The following is a 20,015-nucleotide window of genomic DNA, read 5'->3' on the forward strand; positions in this document are numbered from 1 at the left end:
GGCTAGGAGATATTGTGTGGGAAAGCAAAAAAAAATAAATCTAGGTACATGTTGTTACTTTAAATTCTATTAAATAAATAAATAAATATATACTACACTGATTATTCCAAGATTATCTACATAATTAATCAACTAATTACTTTCAACATAAATTATTATGTACTTTCAGACATTAACAATCATATATATATATGATTTAATATATATATATATTGCGAGCTAAATGCTACACACACATATATGTAAGATATTTATATAGATTTTATATATATGGTTGGCAAACATTTATTTCAGTTACAGCTGCATTATTTACATTAGATATTTACATCCTATATTATTTACGTAGTGCTGCATTTTGGCTTCTTTGTACCGTTTGTCAGCTTGGCAAAAAATACCTGTGGAAGAAAAGGGAAAATAAAATTAGATTCTAAGTTGGATATAAATTTTGTAGCATCTATCTTTTGTTAGATCGAAGAGAGACCACAGTAGCAGTATATTTTCTACATAGAATTTCTAAGAAAATTTCAATATATTTTTGGCAGCGTAATAATAGTACTAATTTTAAGTCGTACCTGATGTTATTCAAAAAGAAGGCAGCAGAAGTGCACAGCACCAACATCTTCAGCAGTTGAGTAGGCAAAAGAGTGATGCCAACCATATTTGAAAAAGATGGTACATATATCATTGATAACAAAAGCAAAATATGATAGGGAACATTAGTTACTGGGGAAGTCTAGTGTTGATAAATGAACGTAGTTTAGCTTGCACTCGAACAATTATAGTAGCAACTAAGAGTTCAGAATTTAAAAGATTAATCAGACAATGGTGCAATACTTTCTGAATGTGAAGCCTTGAAACTGATCCATGACAAAAGAACGAAAATTCAGGAAAAAGTACAACCACTTGAGTTGCTTTTGCATTTCAAAATTATGAAAGGATGAGGCAAATTTGCATGATGAAATCAAAAGTCACAATAGTAGTAAGGAAGTTTATAGAAGTAGGGCACTGGTTAAGCCTTTGGCATATAAAAAAAAATTAAATAAAGCCAAACTCTTATGGCATGTTACAGGCAGTGGACTAAGCTATTAGCACATTTACAAGATAAAATAACTCAGAAATAGTGACTACACAAGATGGATATATAAAGCTCCATATATGTGAACTGCCATGATACTAACTCACAAATAAACTAAATAAGCTCATGATATTGAAGAACTTGACTCACGTGCATCCAGTGGCGGATGTAGAGTAGAAGGTGTGGGTTTCCGGGAACCCACACCCGCTACCATAAGGCTTAAAATTACATAGAAAAATCATCAAAAGTTATAAATATTAATAGGTGGAACCCATAACTAAACCAAGGAATAGCTTAGTGGTAGGAAAGAAGCCCTTTGCAACCCACAAGTTTGAAATTCTGGATCCGCCTCTGCGTGCATCAAGATAGCGCTTACGTAACTCCTCATACCTGGCTTTGCAGGCCTGCAATTAAAGTTGTTCGTCAATGACTCAAATTAGCATATTGTAGAATATGGTAAATATATGATAAACTTAGGAATGGAAAACACAAAGTCAAGAGAAGGCATAGAAGTAATATCTAGTGAAATATAGGCAAAAGCAGAGAAGAAAAGTTATGAACGAAGGATAATGACAGCAATGTCTAAAGTCGTGGCAAATTTCGAAGGATCAGGCTATGGTGCAATCATTCAGACACCAGGATTACTATGACTTTCATTTTTCGGAAATCTACATCCTCTAGAGCTGAATATACTGCATCAATCTGCGAGCAAGTAATCAGAATGAAGATAAGTTCTATTGTCAACAGTTCTTTTATTTGGCTCAAAAAGAGCATAATTTATGTCTATTTTATCTGCATTGTAGGTGTAGGCCAAAAATGGGTTCGCATTTAAACAAAAGGGAGATCCAATTTTCGAGAACTCAAAGTGGCTTCATCAACTGAGAAACACCATTTAAATAGACAATAGGAAGGAGGGAATGAATCAACAAAAACAGCCTGCAAGTGAGCAGTCGATATCTGAACAACGTCACTTATTCCAAGATCTTTTGTTGTATTATATATATTCTCTACAACATTCAGAAGAACTACCTCCGGTTCATTGTCGCTACCTCCCAAAACTTCATTTCCAACAGCAATGCTAACAATTCGGGTATTAGGAAGAAATGCCTGCACATTTCAGTTACATTATCACAGCAACAGTTAATCACTCCACCAAAATGATGGTCTTTATTTTTTAAAAAAGAACTGAAACAGTGACCTAAAATCAAATTAAATATAAAGCTCTGAGATGCACCTTCAGTTTGATGTAGCAACTCCATTCATAGGTGCCGAGTTTTATTCTTCATCACCCAAGTCATTGACTTGAGACAGAATCACCTAAGAATGCCAAAAAATTCATTAGTGCAAATTCCTTGACTTGAGAAATCTGCTAGTGAAATTAAATAAGATAAAAATGAATCTCAGTACTGTGTTATCTGCATAACCATCATCATGGTGAAGAGACGGGCCATGCGCTGAACATTTAAATCAGTAACAGCCCAAGCAGGACTACCGGTGTCATTAAGGTTAAAGCACTTTGCCATTTCATCTTGTCCTGGCCACAATAATAGTGTCATTTCTGAAGCAGAGGTAGACGTCCTCTAATCATCATAGCCAGCACCACTGACCAGTGAGTTAGGAGGTTAAATTTTAGTTACATTTCTTTTTGCAAGATTCGCCTTCTTTCCTTCTCCTTAAAGTGCGCCTAATGCAGCAGTATACGTTTCTTGAGATACAACCCCTTCTTCGGTGTATCTTATGGCTTCCTTGTAGAGACTTTCGTATCTATGCGCCATTGATTCAGTATCGTGTACTTGTACATGCTCATCTGATTCAGCACAAACTTTTGCATTTAATGTCCACTGCTTCAAGATATAATGTGATGGCAATGTAAGAATATTAGTTACTGTAAAAACTGTAAGATTATGTCTACATAGGATATCACCACATTCAAACATCTGGCAGAGCTACAATTTGCTATCAGTTCAGATATATTCAATGAGACAATGTATGTTTTCTGGTGTCCTCAAACTTTGCAACTCCGAATGTGCACAAAACCCCATCTCCATCAATTCTGAATGTGTTCATAACCCATCTCCCTCAATTCTTTTTGTAGTATAGACAAATTTCTCCACAAATTCTTTTTGAAATTTGTAAACTTCAACCATTTTCAAAACAGGACAATAACATCGAGGAAATTACGACACCAAATAACTGTGGAAATGGTCTAAAATCAACTATTTGTGCACTTCATCGGCATAAAAAATCTAAAATGGTTGTTGGTTAGAACAAAGAAGAAATCATTGGCATACCCGCATTTTCGAGCTAGAAATCAAACCTTCGTCTCTACATGTGTAAGCTTTAATTCTGTGGTTTATATTTAAATTCATGTGTCATGATCTTTCTCCTAGTATACGAAGTGATTATGAGTGAAAAGTGTCCATAGAAATCACTTAGAGCAAAGTTGAACTAAGAACCTTTTATTCGTCCAAAGTTTGATATTTGATTCTATAGGGGTCTACTTTGAACATATATAACTTTTGATATATGTAGAATTTGTATCTAAACATCCACCAAATTGTAGATAATTGAATTAGCTTCCCAACGATACCAATTTCTCCTAAATTCGATAACCGGACAAAAAGTTATGGCATTTTCTGTGTGAGGCAGTAAGCCGATGCGATAACAATGTGACGCGTCGGCCAGTGCGTTATGGAACTATTTCACACGCTAAATCAGTTTCTAATGGGTCTAGGGCATTTTGATCACTTCCCCTCTCCCAAATTCCGTCCCCAACACAAAATTTCATCCCCAAAGAGCATTAGGTTGCATTTTTACTCAATTTCCCTCAAATAAAAACCCTAGCCGCCTCCAAGAACAAGATTTAATTTTTCTTCTCAAAGATCAAGAATTTGAGCCTTCCAATTTAAGATTCTCAAGAAAGGCTTCAAGATTAAGGTTTCATTTTTAAAATTAAACAAACTAAGGTATGTGGGACTACTCTAAAAACTCCTTAGACATAAGTTTAAATGTTTTATCAAGATTAAAGATTCCCAATTACATTTTATAATGAAGTATTTAACATTGTTTTCGAAAGGTATGCATCATGGGATTGTTTTGATGAAATTACATGTTGTCTTGAATCACTTTTCATGGAAATTGATTTATAGCCATATATATATATGATTTCATGTATTTTGTAAGATTGATTGAGAGCATGAGTATGAATTCCCTCTCTTGTTGTGAATTAAAGTTTATACTTTCATTGTGAGTGATTTGAAATGCATGTATTAAGATTCAAAAGTGATCTTCTCAATATCATGGTGTTTGACATGGTTTATAGATGATGAGGTGGAGTTTTTTGTTATAACTACATTCTTACTTTAAGGAAAAGAATTGCATGTGATTGAATAAATTGACATGACCACCACATGTTTTGAATCTTGCAAAGAGATGATAAATGCCTAAGTTTTCTTAAGATTTCAAAGAGATGACTCTATTGTGATGTTATGAATCTTGGGTGGTCATGTGCATGTTTTGAATATGATGGGCTGTGAACTTGATATAATATTGACTTGCAAGTCATGGAATGACGATACCCGGAAGTGACATGCCCTTAATAAAATAAGTATTGAACATTTTGAAAGTATGAAGCATGATTTTCAAAGAACTAAAATTTGAGCTTAAGAGAGCTAATTGGTTACCCGAAGAAGGCGTTTGAGTGTAAGGGCTCATCGTTGGAAATCATAGTTGTCGATATGGGTATTATCTTGAAAGGGGGATAATGTGGACGTCATGTAAGGGTGATTCCACAGTATACTTGTAAGGGGGTATACTATTTTATTAAAACTCCAATTCTTGCGGCACACTTAGATTGGAGGCTTGGCCACTGAGTCAAGGGCGAATTCCATAGAGCCTAGGGAATTGCATATTGTAGGGTGTACGGATTAGCTCAGAAGAGTAACAAAGTATTAAGTCATTATTGCAAGAAAGTTTTTAAAACTCTAAATTATGCCCATGTGTTTTATTTAACTTATGTGTAGTGTTTTATGAAATGTTCTCATCTATTTTATATAAAAATATGTTATCTTAAGTTGTTTCAAATGCCAGTATATTGTATTGACCCCCCTATATTTTAGGATTTGAGACATAAATCTCGAGGTCCCACTAAGTAGTAGATTAGGTTGTCCAAAGTTTGCAGTTGGTGAGCCTCACTTATTTTGAAAGGAATAATGTATAAGTCATTGTTATTTTATTTTGATTCATGGTCCAACTGGGAGCCTTGTCCCAGTCTTCAGAAAGAAGTTATTTTTAGTTAGTAGAGATTTCGCAGACTAGTGTTAGATGTTGTTGGATATTTATGAACTCATTTCAGTATCGAGTAGTTTGAACTAAAAGTTGATCATGATTCTGTTTTGTTTTGTAATTTCGTACTTCTTTTTAGTTCATGAATGGTGTATATGATTGCACTTCTTCTTAGTTCATGAATGGTGTATATGATTACAAGTTAGAAGGGGCACTCGGACCTTCATGGTTCAGGATGCCCTTCACGACCAGGGCCTTAGTTCTAGTCGTGACAAACTTGGTATCAGAGCACGGTTCATGGTCCCAGGGTATCTATAAAATCACGTCTGGTAGAGTCCTGTTTATGGATGTGTAGTGTGCCACACTTATAAGTAGGAGGCTACAAGGCATTTAGGAATGTCTCTCTTTCCTTATGTTCTAGTTTGTACTGTAGAGTCAGAATATTGCTCTTTCATACTCTAGTTCGTGCTATGGTGTTGCCCATACGAAAGTAAAGTTATCCGAATTCTTTTCTTACTCTGATGTTCAAATATAAGTCTCATTGTTGAGGTGATTCAAGTGTAGAAGTCTAGAATCTAAATTGTATGGTCCTTTCTATTGGAGTTATAAAAGAGTATGAAATTACACAAGGACTTGAGAGGAGTCCATTAGTGCTTCAAGGTGTATTGATTCTAGTGTAAACTTTGATCCTGATGAAATCGTGCTTTTCAGCCTGAGGTATTAAGTTTATCCAGTCCCTTTCAAAAATTCTTGTTGTAGGGAATGCTATGTAGCAGAATATTGGAAATGTATTTCCACTCGAGCGGTAGTATATGTTAAAGTGTCATGACCTAATGGTAGTGAGATAGTCCAGATGTTGGTGACATTAAGCGACTAGGTTAGCAGTCAGAGTGAGGGCGATTATTGCATAAATAAGTAGTTTCAATTGTATAGCCCTTTGATTTAGGGCTGGTTCTCTCTCTTTTATGGTGATTAGATAATATTGTGGCAAGACTTATAGATTGTATGGTGGTGTTTAGATAAAGTGTTTGGCTTTGATTTTTTTTTATTTATTCAAACTAGGGAAAGAGCTCAGAGTGGATAGTTATGGTAGTTACAGAAATCCTTTATAGGCTGTGAATGAAAACGGTTAGATTAGCCAATAAGTTATAAGTATAGATTCATTGTTGTGTGTGGAATTTGAAGGTAGTTTAAATGTATGCTTGGATAAGTAAGTATGATGTGAGAAAGTAGAATATGTTGATAAGATCGTATTGGGTTATAATATAAGATTAAGGTTGACCATTTCTATTGTGTAACTTTACCCCCTTGACCTTTTTTTCTTTAGTAGTTGTAAACTAGTACTTCATGTGAGAAGGTATGTATTGGATTTTGAGTTGTAATAGTGATGTCATGGAGGAGATTATGATTGTAGGTACTAGTTAAATGAAATGAGTATTTTGGAGTTTAATTCCCAATTTGATGGACTAGTATAATATATTGCATTCTTCACCGGTGGTACGTGATTGTTGATAGACTATAGGCTTGAACTTTAGATGTAGAATGTGGCGATAAAACTAGTATCTTATGGTTAAGAGAAAAGACATGATTTCCCCCCTGAACTTGTCCGCTCAACTCACTTTAGCACTTAAATTAAACTTCTGCTTACTTACCCCCTTAACATCTTTAAAGTGTATTATTTTTACCCTTCAAAACTGAATACCACTCTTACAACGGAGAGTGTGTTACACTCGCCTACACATCAACGCCATGTCAATGCCACGTCGGAGCCACGTCATTGCCATGTAAGAAATTACTATTTTTCTAAAGGAAAATTAATCCCCCATACATTATTTTTATATTTTTTTTAAAAAATAAAAAATATGTATGTACTATTTTATTTATATAAATATATTTATATATATATATATAATTATATATAATTATATATATATATAATAAAAAAGGCACCCCCACCCCCCATTTTCTTTCTTCTTCACACCCCCTCCCCCATCCGCCCACCCCGCCCTCTCTACATTTTCTCCTCTTCCAGCCCTCACCCCCATCCCCTACCCTGCAAACGCAAGACCCCCTCCTCCTCTTCCAGCGCCCCACCCCCTAGTTTTCTAATTGAATCTCAATCGCTTTTTCAAAAAATAAATAATTAAATAAAGTAAAAAAAAACTTCATTTTCTTAATAAGACATATGGGTCTTCTTCTTCCATAGTCTTGGACCAAAGCAAACATAATGGATAAATTGCAAATATAACTTTGATTGTGAGGGCTGAAGATTTGATTTTGAAACAACATAATTGCCATGATTATCTCAAACCAATCACATAGTTTGTTAATTATGGTTTCCAAAATAAAAAAAAAGCAAAGAAAAAAAAAACCTCCATTTGTTTTCAAAGTTTTCAGCTGAAGGGTGATTTTTTTTTCTTTTTTTGGTATAAGAATGTTGAATTATTATATCTTAATCATTACATCTTGTATCCGATTAATTACCATCTTGAAAGTGTTGATGGAGAATTTGTGTGAGATTGTTAATAGAGAAATTAATGGTTGAAGAAAATGGGTAAAGTTGTTAATGGGGGAATTAATGGTTGAAGAAAATGGGTGAAGTTGTTAATGGGGGAATTAATGATTGAAGAAAATGGGTGAGGTTGTTAATGGAGAAATTAATGGTTGAAGAAAATGGATGAGATTGTTAATGGAGGAATTGATGGTTTAAAGAAAATGATTATTGTTGTTCTTGATCAATTTGAGAAGAAAAGAGTGTAGGGTGTGGGTATAGGTTGCTATGAGGGGGTGAGGGCATTGAAGAAGAAGGATATTTTTTTTAATGTATAATAAAATAAAAAATGGGATTATATCAATTTTTAATTAAAAAAAATGCAGCTGACATGTGTTAAAATGATGAATTGTGGGTGAGTCATTAAGTGGATAAGGACGTAAGTTTATAAGAATAAGTTTCACCCCCTTGTAGTATGGTGTTTGGTAAGATTTTATGATATAAGTTATGTGATTAACGGTCTAATGTTAAAAGGTTAAGTTGTGGAGAGTGGATTTTTATGTAATAAGGAGTGAGGATGTGTATGCTCATGAGACTGCGAATTGTAGGTTGATGATGATAGAGGATAGTGAAAAATTGAGAGTAGCATTCTTGGAAAACAATGCCTTTAAGTTATACATAAAAAGGGAAGGTTTAGCATTTATGTGTATTAAGTATTTTGCGTACCTAGTTTGTGTTCTTGAAATTATAGTATGGAGAAGTCTAGTGAGTTATTGTACGGTGTTCGTTAGAGCTGAATTGAGGAAATATAGGTAGGCAATATGAGCCTTGGGTATGGTTTTACAAATTTTGTTAAGTTGTAAGTTATCTGATTAGGGGTGTAATGCTAGTATTCTAAGAAAGTGATGATGGGGTGTTAAGTGTTTAGAAGTGTAGGTGTCTATTCCTATGAATATGGTAGTTGTAAATTGATGACTTTGGGGGGTTAGAGGAAGCTGTCATTAGTGCCCCTGAAAGGGGGATGTCCTAGAAAGAAATTAGTGTGTTTTTATTCAAAATTTATTGTGGAGAATTGCAGTTATAGATATAATAAGTGGATATGTTTGTAAATCTAGGATTGTGACCTTGATCAAAGGGGGGAGATGGTAAATGAAGGTAGTTTCCAAATGTTCTCAGTGTGGCAAGTTGCGGGAAAGAACCATGATAAGCCTATTTCTACTAAGAATACTCCTTCTATTTCAATTTAGGAAAGTATCCTGCTAATGTTTTACGTCATCTGTTCAAGTCATGCCTTTGTCTATAGTTCGAGTCCTCTATGGACTTATGTTCATGATCTGACGTCTAAATTAGAAGCAATAATATCTCTCAGTAATCCAGTCTTTCATGTATTCAAGCCATATGTTATGTTGTTCGTGATCCATGAAAATCCATGTCTCCCAACACGATTGGTCCTAAGGAAATATGTTTCTATATGTCACCAATTCATTCTATGTTGGGTTTAGCCAAAGTGATAAAGTTTATGCAAATTCATGGCAAATCTCAGTTCCTTAAATGAGGAGCAATCGCTTCAAGTGGAAATCTTTGTCTTAGTTGTAATGTAACACCCCGTAGCATTCTCGACTCAATACCACTCTTAGTTGTATGTATGGAGAGCTTACAACCTAAAATTTTTTCTAATTGACAAAAGACTTAGTCATATTTATGAGCTCTTAACTTACATAATTTTCAAATCAATCTTCCCAACCCCGAGACGTAGATTTTTGAGTTGATTCATGATCAGGTATGTAAATGGGGTGTCTCAGGAAAGTTTCAGATTTTTCAGATGACGTTTGAGGCATGTTTGGATAATCAATACAGTGGTCCAACGTGATATCGACGCGTCGCGCTAGGAGTTTCATCGATAGCGACAGATTTGGTACATCGCTTAACGCGTCAGGTTGCCCAGTTCGTCTTACTGATTTCCAGAATGAGGAGGGTAATTCAGTCTTTTTCCCTTATTTTATCTTGATATGTGCACTAATGTTTTTCTCACTGTGCTCTATCATAAGAATTCATATTGTATTGTGTTTCTTCCGAATAACCCTTACTTATGATCCAGACACTTGATGTAGAAGTACTTCCTGATGGTATTGTATCTTCACCTCATGTCCCACCTTGAGTAGATTAACAGATATGTGTTATAATTGAGTAGTGTTTCTCCCATTCATGATGCTTCTGCTTAGGTCCCTTAATACCCTCCATGTGTTAGTATGAAGGTAATTGTGGAAGCATAGTAATGTGTTAGGTAGGTGAGTAGAATTTCTTAGAGGTGAAAAAAAATTGATATGATTCTCGAGATAAGGTTATAGGTGAAAGGGAAAAGAAAGAGATAAATTTTTACTATGAGTAATAGTTAAGAAGGAGATATATGGAATAAATCTTTGGGAATGTGATTAAATTTGCTGGTCTTAGTGGGAGAAATCCACAAAGTGGGTGTAGTAATGATAGGCTTGAATGTTGTGATTGATGAAAACACAACCCATATGCTCTGTGGTTAGTATTCCTCGAATTAAAACCCAAGGATGTTTGAAAATAGTGATAAGGTGAGGTAGTATTCTTAATGGAATGTACAATACAGGGTCCTATAGCTTAAGTTATCACCTTGTTACTCCGAGTAGGCTTCAACATAAAAGCACTTTACAGTGAAACTCAAACTCTTGTGGTTAGATGTATGATAGGAGAATTGTAAAATAGAAAGAAGAAAGTATGTTATTTAATGTTGGGGCATATCTGAGTAGTGTCTTTAAGCTAAGTCTATTCGTTGTATCATGTTAGGTAGAGAATGCTTCTAAGTCTATTCGTTGTATCATGAGAGGTGGAGAATGCTTCTATCCCTATCTTCCACGAAATCATATTTCATAATTAGTACCAATATAAATCAGTTCTATGATCATCAAATAAACCCTTGCCTTATGTTGTGATGATTATGGTGCATAGAACTAATGTGCAAAATCATCCCTATGTAAAGTCTAATTATCTCATGTTTCGTGTTTTCACGTTTCACTAGGGGTTATCATAAAGCTTGTTTGATGCCTTTACATATTTTGTTAAGAAAACATGTTCAATGCGAGGTTTCGTTCTTTATTCTACACTTTTAAAGCTTCAACAAGTCCCTACCCATCATTCGGGGACGAATGATCCCAAGGGGGAAATAATGTAACACCTCACATTTTCAAGCTAGAAATCAAACCATCGTTCCTACGTGTGTAAGCTCTAATTCTGTGGTTTATATTTAAATTCTTGTGTCATGATCTTTCTCCTAGTATACGAATTGATTATGAGGTGAAAAATGTTCATAGAAATCACTTAGAGCAAAGTTGAGCTAAGAACCTTTCATTCGTCCAAAGTTTGATATTTGATTCTACAAGAGTCTACTTTGAACATGTATAACTTTCGACACATGTAGAATTTTATATCTAAAGACCCACCAAATTATAGATAATTGAATTATCTTTCCAATGATATCAATTTCGCCTAAATCCAATAACTGGGTGATAAGTTATGACATTTTTCGTGTGAGGCAGTAAGCCGATGTGATAGCAACGCGACGCGTCGGCCAACGTGTTACAGAACTATTTCATGCGCTAAATCAGTTTCTAATGGTTCTAGGGGAATTTTGGTCCCTTCCCCTCACCTAAATTCCGTCCCTAACACAAAATTTCATCCCCAAAGAGCATTAGGTTGCATTTTTACTCAATTTCCCTCAAATAAAAACCCTAGCCACCTCCATGATTAAGATTCAATTTTTCTTCTCAAAGATCAAGAATTCAAGCCTTCCAATTTAATATTCTCAATAAAGGCTTACAGATTAAGGTTCCTGTAACGTCCTGAGACACATTCTCATAAACTCGAAGGACCACAAGCTAACCCATGACTGGTACCTGCTGTAATAAATGAATAACAATAATACTGAAATATGTGAAAAATAGGCGAAAAACTGGACAAAAGGTTCAATACTGTAAATAATACCAAATATGGTATCACAATACCAAAACTTAACATCAACACTAAAAACTGAACAACTGTCTGAAAATACTCTAGTCTGAAAAGCCTCTAAACTGTCTGAACTGTGGAGTTGGTGGGATAAGTCCCCAACTAACTCCAACTACTGAAAATGAATTGAAATGCTGAAATAAATAATTATGTCCTCGAACTATGAGGTATCACCACTAACTCTGTATACTGAGTGTCTAAACTGCTAAGGGTGCTCGAGAGCCCGTGCGTTTGAACCTATGATATAAGACACCATAGCGCAAAATAAAAGCATGTGTTAGTACATTGAATGTACTGGTATGCTCAGTGAGGTAGGCTGAAATGCATGGGTTCAAATGTAAGAACAATACTAATTAAATATCTTGAGATGACTAAATGAGAGTACATGCATAATACGTAGACTGTAACTGAGATCATGATAACACTGAATACTGAATCTGAATATTGATTTATTGATATCTGAGTTTACTGATACTGTACTACTAATAACTGAATGACTGTATCTGACAGTCTTAATTTTGTGCAACTATACTGAGTTTCGTACTGAGCTGAGTGACTGTGACTGATAGTCCTGAATCTGTAGAATTGAACTGAGTTCTATACTGAGACTAAATCTAAAATTAATATTGTGGAAAGTAATCATCTAACCGACAATCCCCTTCTCTAACTGATTTGAGGCCCAACCTGTAACCCCGGTTGGAAGAATGACAATCCCGTGCCATGGGTAAGGACAAGTTGTGAGTTAACCCTATCTGACAGGAAGCTCTTCCGTCAACCCTCGCTAGTAGGAAAACTCAAATGAGATATATCAACCCTAGTCTTACAGGGAGATATCTCAACCTACATTGGCTACATAGTTTTGAACACAAGGATTTCTTCTAAGGACCACACCCTCTATTGGCAGGTGATCCCCCATCCTTGGGTTCACTCGGTGCTGAATCCTACTCCCAACTGAATGGATACTGAACTGATTTCCTAGTTCATACTAGGCTTGACTGAACTGTTACTGATCGTATTGTTTAACTGAATTGAACTGAGTTCACTGAGTTCTATTGACTGACAGAATAGTACTGAATTCTATTAATTGATTGAATTTACTGAGGTCTAAACTGAATATTGAACTGGACTGGACCGGCACTGAGTCTACTGAGTTTTTCCTGAGTCTTGTAACTGACAGAGAGTACTACTGATCGTGACATGACTGAGATTATTCTGCAACTGACACTAGCTCTAGGAAAATAGCTAAATTGTCGGGTATTAAATACCCCCAGGACTCGATAGCATAAACTTAAAAAGGCATGGAATAATCTTGAGACAAGGTAATTAACTACTTAGTCATCATTCATTCATTTGGGAATTTAAGCAAACACTTGCATGACATGAACTTGAATACATGCTAGCATGATATACTTTCACTATTCAAATCACATAGACAATTCATCAAACACTTGTGGGGCACAATATATGCACCTAATACTAACACAACATGTAGGAATCATGATTCAATTCCAATTATACAATTCCAAGAGTTTCAACATGGATTCACATGATAAAGCACACATATCAATTAACTCTACACGAATCTTGCAATAAATTATGAATACACTTTAATTTAAATCATGAAAATCATGAAATCACTCTCCATGAACTTTAAAAAAGTTTATTGGACTCCAAGGGTGGAAGAAACCCTTGGATGAAAATTTTACATACCTTAGTTGGTGAATTCTGGAAAATTAATGCTAGAATCTTGAGCCCTGAATTTGAATTTAATTTACCTAAGGTTTTTGTTCTTGAGCAATTTGTGAAAGAATGAATATACTTGCTAAAAGAAGGCTAAATTTCGTGTTATGGGGGCTAAAGGGTGTGAGAAAAAGACTTAATTAACCCTAAGGACGCGGATTTTTAATTACTGAAAATTGAATCATCTATGAGTAGGCCGATGCGCCGCGTCGTTGGCATTGATGCAAAATCCAATGCGCCACATTGATTCTGCGTTGATTCACTAGAAATTGCACTGAGATAAGATAAAAATTACCTGTCGATGTGATAGACGACACGACGCGTCAAGATTGCATCGACTCACTATTTTGGTCATTCGAACGTGATCTTAACAAGGTCCGAAAAATTCAATACTTGTCCGAAAATACCTATTGACATTCCTGATCATGAATTAACTTAAATATCAACATTTAATGGACTTAAAGGTCGCGAAATAAGATTGCCAACTTTTCAAGGCTAAAATAACACTAAGTCTGAATACTTAGCTAGAATTTTCTAAGTCTGGGACCCCTTAGCACGCTTAAAGGACTGAATTAAGCTAAGAATTTTGCGGGGTCTTATAGTTCTATTTTTTAAATTAAAAAACCTAAGGTATGTGGGACTACTCTAAAAACTCCTTAGGCATAAGTTTAAATGTTTTATCAGGATTAAAGATCCCCAATTATGTTTTATAATGAAGTATTCAACATTGTTTTCGAAAAGTATACATCATGGGATTATTTTGGTGAAATTACATGTTGTATTGAATCACTTTTGATAGAAATTGAATTATAACCATATATATATGATTTCATGTATTTTATAAGATTGATTAAGAGCATGAGTATGAATTCCCTCTCTTGTTGTGAATTAAAGTTTATACTTTCATTGTGAGTGATTTAAAATGCATGTATTAAGATTCGAAAGTGATCTTCTCAATATCATGGTATTTAAAATGGTTTATAGATGATCAGAGGGGTTTTCTTATTATAACTACATTCTTGCTTTTAAGGGAAAGAATTACATGTGATTGAATAAATTGACATGACCACCACATGTTTTGAATTTTGAAAAGAAATGACAAATGCCTAAGATTTCTTGAGATTTCAAAGTGATGACTCTATTGTGATGTTAAGAATCTTAGGTGGTCATGTGCATGTTTTGAATTTGATGGGCTGTGAATTTGATATAATATTGACTTGCAAGTCAGGGTATGACGATACCTGAAAGTGACATGCCCTTAATAAAATAAGCATTGAACGTTTTGAAAGCATGAAACATGATTTTTGAAGAACTAAAATTTGAGCTTAAGAGAGCTAATTGGTTACCCGAAGAAGGCATTTGAGTGTAAGGGCTCATTGTTGGAAACCGTAGTTGCCAATACAAGTATTATCCTATAAGGGGGATAATGTGGACTTCATGTAAAGGTAATGCCACGGTATACTTGTAAAGGGGTATACTATTTTTATTAAAACTCCAATTCTTGCAGCATACTTGGATTGGAGGCTTGGCCGCCAAGTCAAGGGAGGATTCCATATATTCCATGAAATTGCAGATTGTAGGGTGTATCGATTAGCTCACAAGAGTAATAAAGTATTGAGTCATGATTGCAAGAAAGTTTTTGAAACAATAAATTATGCCCATGTATCTTATTTTACTTATGTGTTATATTTTATGAAATGCTCTCATCTATTTATATAAAAATATGTTATTTTGAGTTGTTTCACAAGCCAATACATTTGTATTGACCTCTATATTTCAGGATCTGAGACACAAATCTCGGGGTCCCACTAAGCAGTAGATTGGGTTGTCCAAAGTTTGCAGTTGGTGAGCCTCCCTTATTCCGGAAGGCCTAATGTATAAGTCATTGTTATTTTATTTTGATTCATGGTCCGACTAGGGGCTTTGTCCCAGTCTTAAGAAAGAAGTTATTTTCAGTTAGTAGAGATTTTGCTGACTAGTGTTAGATGTTTTTGGATATTTATGAACTCATTTCAGTATCAATTAGTTTGAAATAAAAGTTGAGCATGATTCCATTTTGTTATGTAATTTCGCACTTCTTCTTAGTTCATGAATGGTGTATATGATTGCAGGTTAAAAAGGGCGCTCGGACCTTCATGGTTTGGGATGTCCGTCACGGCTAGGACCTCGGTTCGGGTCACGACACATACATTTTGAAAAATCTTTATTTTCTCCGATTGCCTCAATCTTTCAAGCTAAAAATTAACTGGGTTTCCACCAAACCATCTTCAAGGTCCGAATTCTAGAAAATTAACAGTGACCATTTGAAATTGAGGCTTAGATCCATGTAAAATAGGGCAAAGAGAAGATGACAATGCCATGTCTGCAAAGCGAACCGAGGTTTGCCCCACTAAGATGCGAGTTCGATTTTCTCATGCCCCAATTTTTAGAGTGTTTAGAATCAACAATAAGTTCTACTCATCGCCTTTGAACTCAATCAAAACAAACCTAAGACTTATGAAATCATGAAAATAATTATAAAACATTATATATACAGACTAAGAAGAAGATTTGTCATAAACTTCAAAGAATTATTAATCTAAGAATCATAATAATAAGGAAAGATCACAAGAACATGAGAAAAACTAAGATTTTAAGAAAAACATGAATAGCAAGAGTAACTTGAAGATTGGAAAACAAAAATTGAATTGCAGATTTATGAGCTGGCCGGCAAATTAAAGACACGTTTAAATATCATCATAGATTATAACCTCAAGGTCATCAACTCAATCACATATCTTAATTGCACCACCATATCAAGAGAAAAATAGGAGAATTGAGAGTCGCAAGGCTAGAAACCGCATACTTTTTCATAATTTTAGCAAAATATTGCAAGAACGTGTAGGAGCCTACCCCCTTTGAGAATGATGATGGTTGTGGCTGAGGCGGTGGCTCTTGAAATATGAGCCACATAACCTACCCCCATTGAGAGTGATGGTGGCTATGGCGGTAGAAATATAAGCCACGTAGATTTAACATTATTGTACATAGTTTTTAAATGAAAAATATACCCTTAAAGCATAGGCAGGCATGTTGAAACATTGCCTTTTCTATTATAGTAGTAATATATATATATATATATAGCACTTCCCAATTGTCATAGATAATATAATCTTTTTGATATTTTTCTCATATTTTTCTTAAATAATTTTTAGAAAAGTCATCTTCATAACTCACAACTTTTCATCTTTATAACTACTTTTTATTAATTAATAATTATAAATTAATAATATTTAAAATTATTAAACCTTCCATATTCAAATGTCTAATTATTTAATGTGAAAATTTTAATATATACTCCACCAAGTAGTATATATTATTTTAATATATTATTGGGGGTTTGGGCCACAGGTGACAAAAGAGTTTTAAAATGAGGTGTAGGTGACACAAGTCTTAATTATTTGTTGGAGGTGACAATTACTTTATTATGTATTAAGAAAGTTGGAAAAGTTTGAAAATATCCTACAAGTTTTTAAATTTACACTTTGATCCCAATACCTAAAATAACGGAAAACGGAGGGAAAAAAGCGTCTTTCTCTCGCTTCTCATCCATTGTTGTTTTCTCTCTCTTAGCGATTTTTGTTGTTAATTGTTTCTATTTCTGCTGCTTTATTCATCATCTTCTACTTCATTATCATCTTCATCTTCTTCTTGTCGACCATTTGTTGTTGTTGTTGTTGTTGTTGTTGGTACAACGTTACTGCTACGATTTAACCAATTTCTTAGGTCAAATTTTATTTATTACATCACTTTCCACTTTGGCATTACTTCATATGTGACTTTGGTAAGTAAAATTATGATTTTTATTCGTATTTTTCATCTGGGTACACTTCTATTTTTTCAATAATGTATAGAACACCGATTATGAATCCAGCATAAGTGCCCATAATTTAAATAGATTAATCATTTGGTGCATCAGATTAGTAATTTGTTGCATCAGAAGATTTATCTATTGTATCAAACTGTTTATCTGTTGTATCATCGTATTATCTATTGCATCAGACGTATTATCTGTTGTATCAGGATGTTTATCTGTTGCACCAGACTAATTATCTATTGCATCAGAATGTGTATCTGTTGCACCAGACTAATTATCTGTTGCAATGAATGATTAATCTGTTTGAAACAATATAAACAACCCCTGCCACAAACCCAACATATAAATCTTGCTATTGCTACTAGATTCTAAATTATTCCTTTTTACGTTGAATCGTCGACATGTTTGTTGAGAAGATAATAGACAGAATGAGAATTAAATATGGATTAAAACGTCAAAGATCAAACATAATTTATTTATTAAACAAATAAAAATATATATAATAGACTAAAAGAAAAATAATAGTCTAATTATTATTATTATTATCAGCATCATCATTGCCAGCCAGCCAATCTTCAACGGAAGTAGCAAGGCCCTCCTCAGCCTGCGTATCTCGCGGAGCATTCTTGATCTAACTCCTCCCAGTTCCCATTGCAGATCACGAACTTGATTCCAAAGTTCATTCACGGCGTCTTACAGAAAAGTAATGTCCCACACTAGGTCAGCCATAATCTTATCTTCTAGAGTGTAATATGAAAGACGAGATGCAATAAATAAATAGAGTGTATTTGAATGAACGATTGAGTAAAGACGGGCCTATTTATAGGGATTGAATTTGAATGAGAGGCAAAAAAGCGCGACTATTCACCTCCATACATTAATTATATTTTTTATTAAATTAAGAAAATAAATATTGTGATATATGTCATGATTTTTCAGATTATTATTATTAATTAGTTCTTTCGAAGAACCATATTTATAGAGTTGTGGTAACAGATTCTATATCTGTTGCATCAGATAACACATCTGTGACAACAGATATATTATTTGTTGCAACAAATATAAAATATGTTGCATTAGATAACATATCTGTTGCAACATATAATCTAACTGTTCACCTCCATTTATTAATTACATTTTTTATTAATGTGAAAAGTAATGAATTAATTAAATTAAGAAATATTGTGATAAGTCATGACTTTTTAGATTATTATTATTAATTAGTTCTTTCCAAGAACTGCTTTTATTGAGTTGTGACTCGATATAGGTTGCATCAGATAAATCATCTGTGATAACAAATATATCATCTGTTGCAACCATAGTGAACCTGTTGCATCAGATAATTTAATTGTTGCAACAAATAATCTACTTTTTTTTTTAAAATAACTATATCATCATATCATTAATCCAAATTTTCTTACTTTCTTATAAATAAAAAAAATACCTTTTCAAATTCCTTAATAAAATAATAACCATTTTATTAAATAATAAATAATTTTAAAAACAAATTCAATAACAAAAATGGTGAAAAACCATGATCCGTTATTAAAATTGTGGTTATAAATTGTGTTTATTATTTATTTCCTTATTATTTATTTGTGAAATATTTTTCATATTGAATAATCGGAATGAAAAGTCATGTCTTTTTATTTTTACCCTCTCAATAACAACAATAGCTCTTTTTATTAATAACCGCCAGGTGTAATATATGATCGATCTTTCGTAGCAGACTAACCTCTAACTGTTGACACAAATTGCTGCTCAATCTCTACCACTAACCGTTGACATGTTGAGAACAAGGAATAAATAGAATGATTATTATTAAATACTTAATAAGAATTAAAAACTCAAAGTCGAAAACAAAATGAAATGAATGTTCATAGATTTTTAAATCCCTTGGGTAGATCTGATATACGAAAGGAGGAAAATAATCGGTAAAATAAAAAACATTACCTAATCATTATTACTACTATTATTATTATTGTCAAACATTTTTCATCCGGCAGCCTTGCTCCGAAGTCAGCCAAATCTCTCTGGAGTTCATCAAACTGCCTTTGAAGTTCACGCAAGAACTCGATATGAATATTCTTGTACGAATCTGGATCATCCATATTTGTAAGGAGCGACCTATTTATAAATTATTGTATCTCGAAAAAAAAGAAAATTGCTTTAAAATAAATCTAACAAATGGGTAATCTATTGTAAAATATATTATTTTCATTAGATAACTTAACTTACAATATACTGGCAATCTTTTTGCAACAGATGTATATATCTATTTGATTTCTGTAACAGGTTAATCAACTGTCGTAATAGATGTCTCCAATTGTTTGACAATATAAACAGATGTGTCATCTGTTGCAACAAGCTAGTCATCTGTTTATTCATAGATGCGCTAGGAAGAATAAGGTGCATGCAGATGGATCCACTATCATATGTGTGGGAGTTAAGTATGTATACTAATAAGGTCACCGAGACAACACACACAAAGTACAATATTTTTGTGAATGCAGTTTTTAATCGATTAGGCATTGATC

General features: G+C 33.9%; 1 long non-coding RNA gene across 1 annotated transcript; it reads right to left on the reverse strand.

The window, feature by feature from the left end:
- Window positions 1–281: 281 nt before the first annotated feature.
- Window positions 282–3,034, reverse strand: LOC107869676. The gene is made up of 4 exons (XR_001673898.2): window positions 2,483–3,034; window positions 2,310–2,392; window positions 2,105–2,182; window positions 282–1,479 (listed from the first exon to the last, which is right to left on the reverse strand). It is a non-coding gene; the product is annotated as an uncharacterized LOC107869676 (long non-coding RNA).
- Between the last annotated feature and the right edge of the window lie 16,981 nt (window positions 3,035–20,015).

The sequence above is a fragment of the Capsicum annuum genome, chromosome 4, assembly GCF_002878395.1.
Source record: "Capsicum annuum cultivar UCD-10X-F1 chromosome 4, UCD10Xv1.1, whole genome shotgun sequence".
In the NCBI taxonomy this organism is placed as follows: Eukaryota; Viridiplantae; Streptophyta; class Magnoliopsida; order Solanales; family Solanaceae; genus Capsicum; species Capsicum annuum.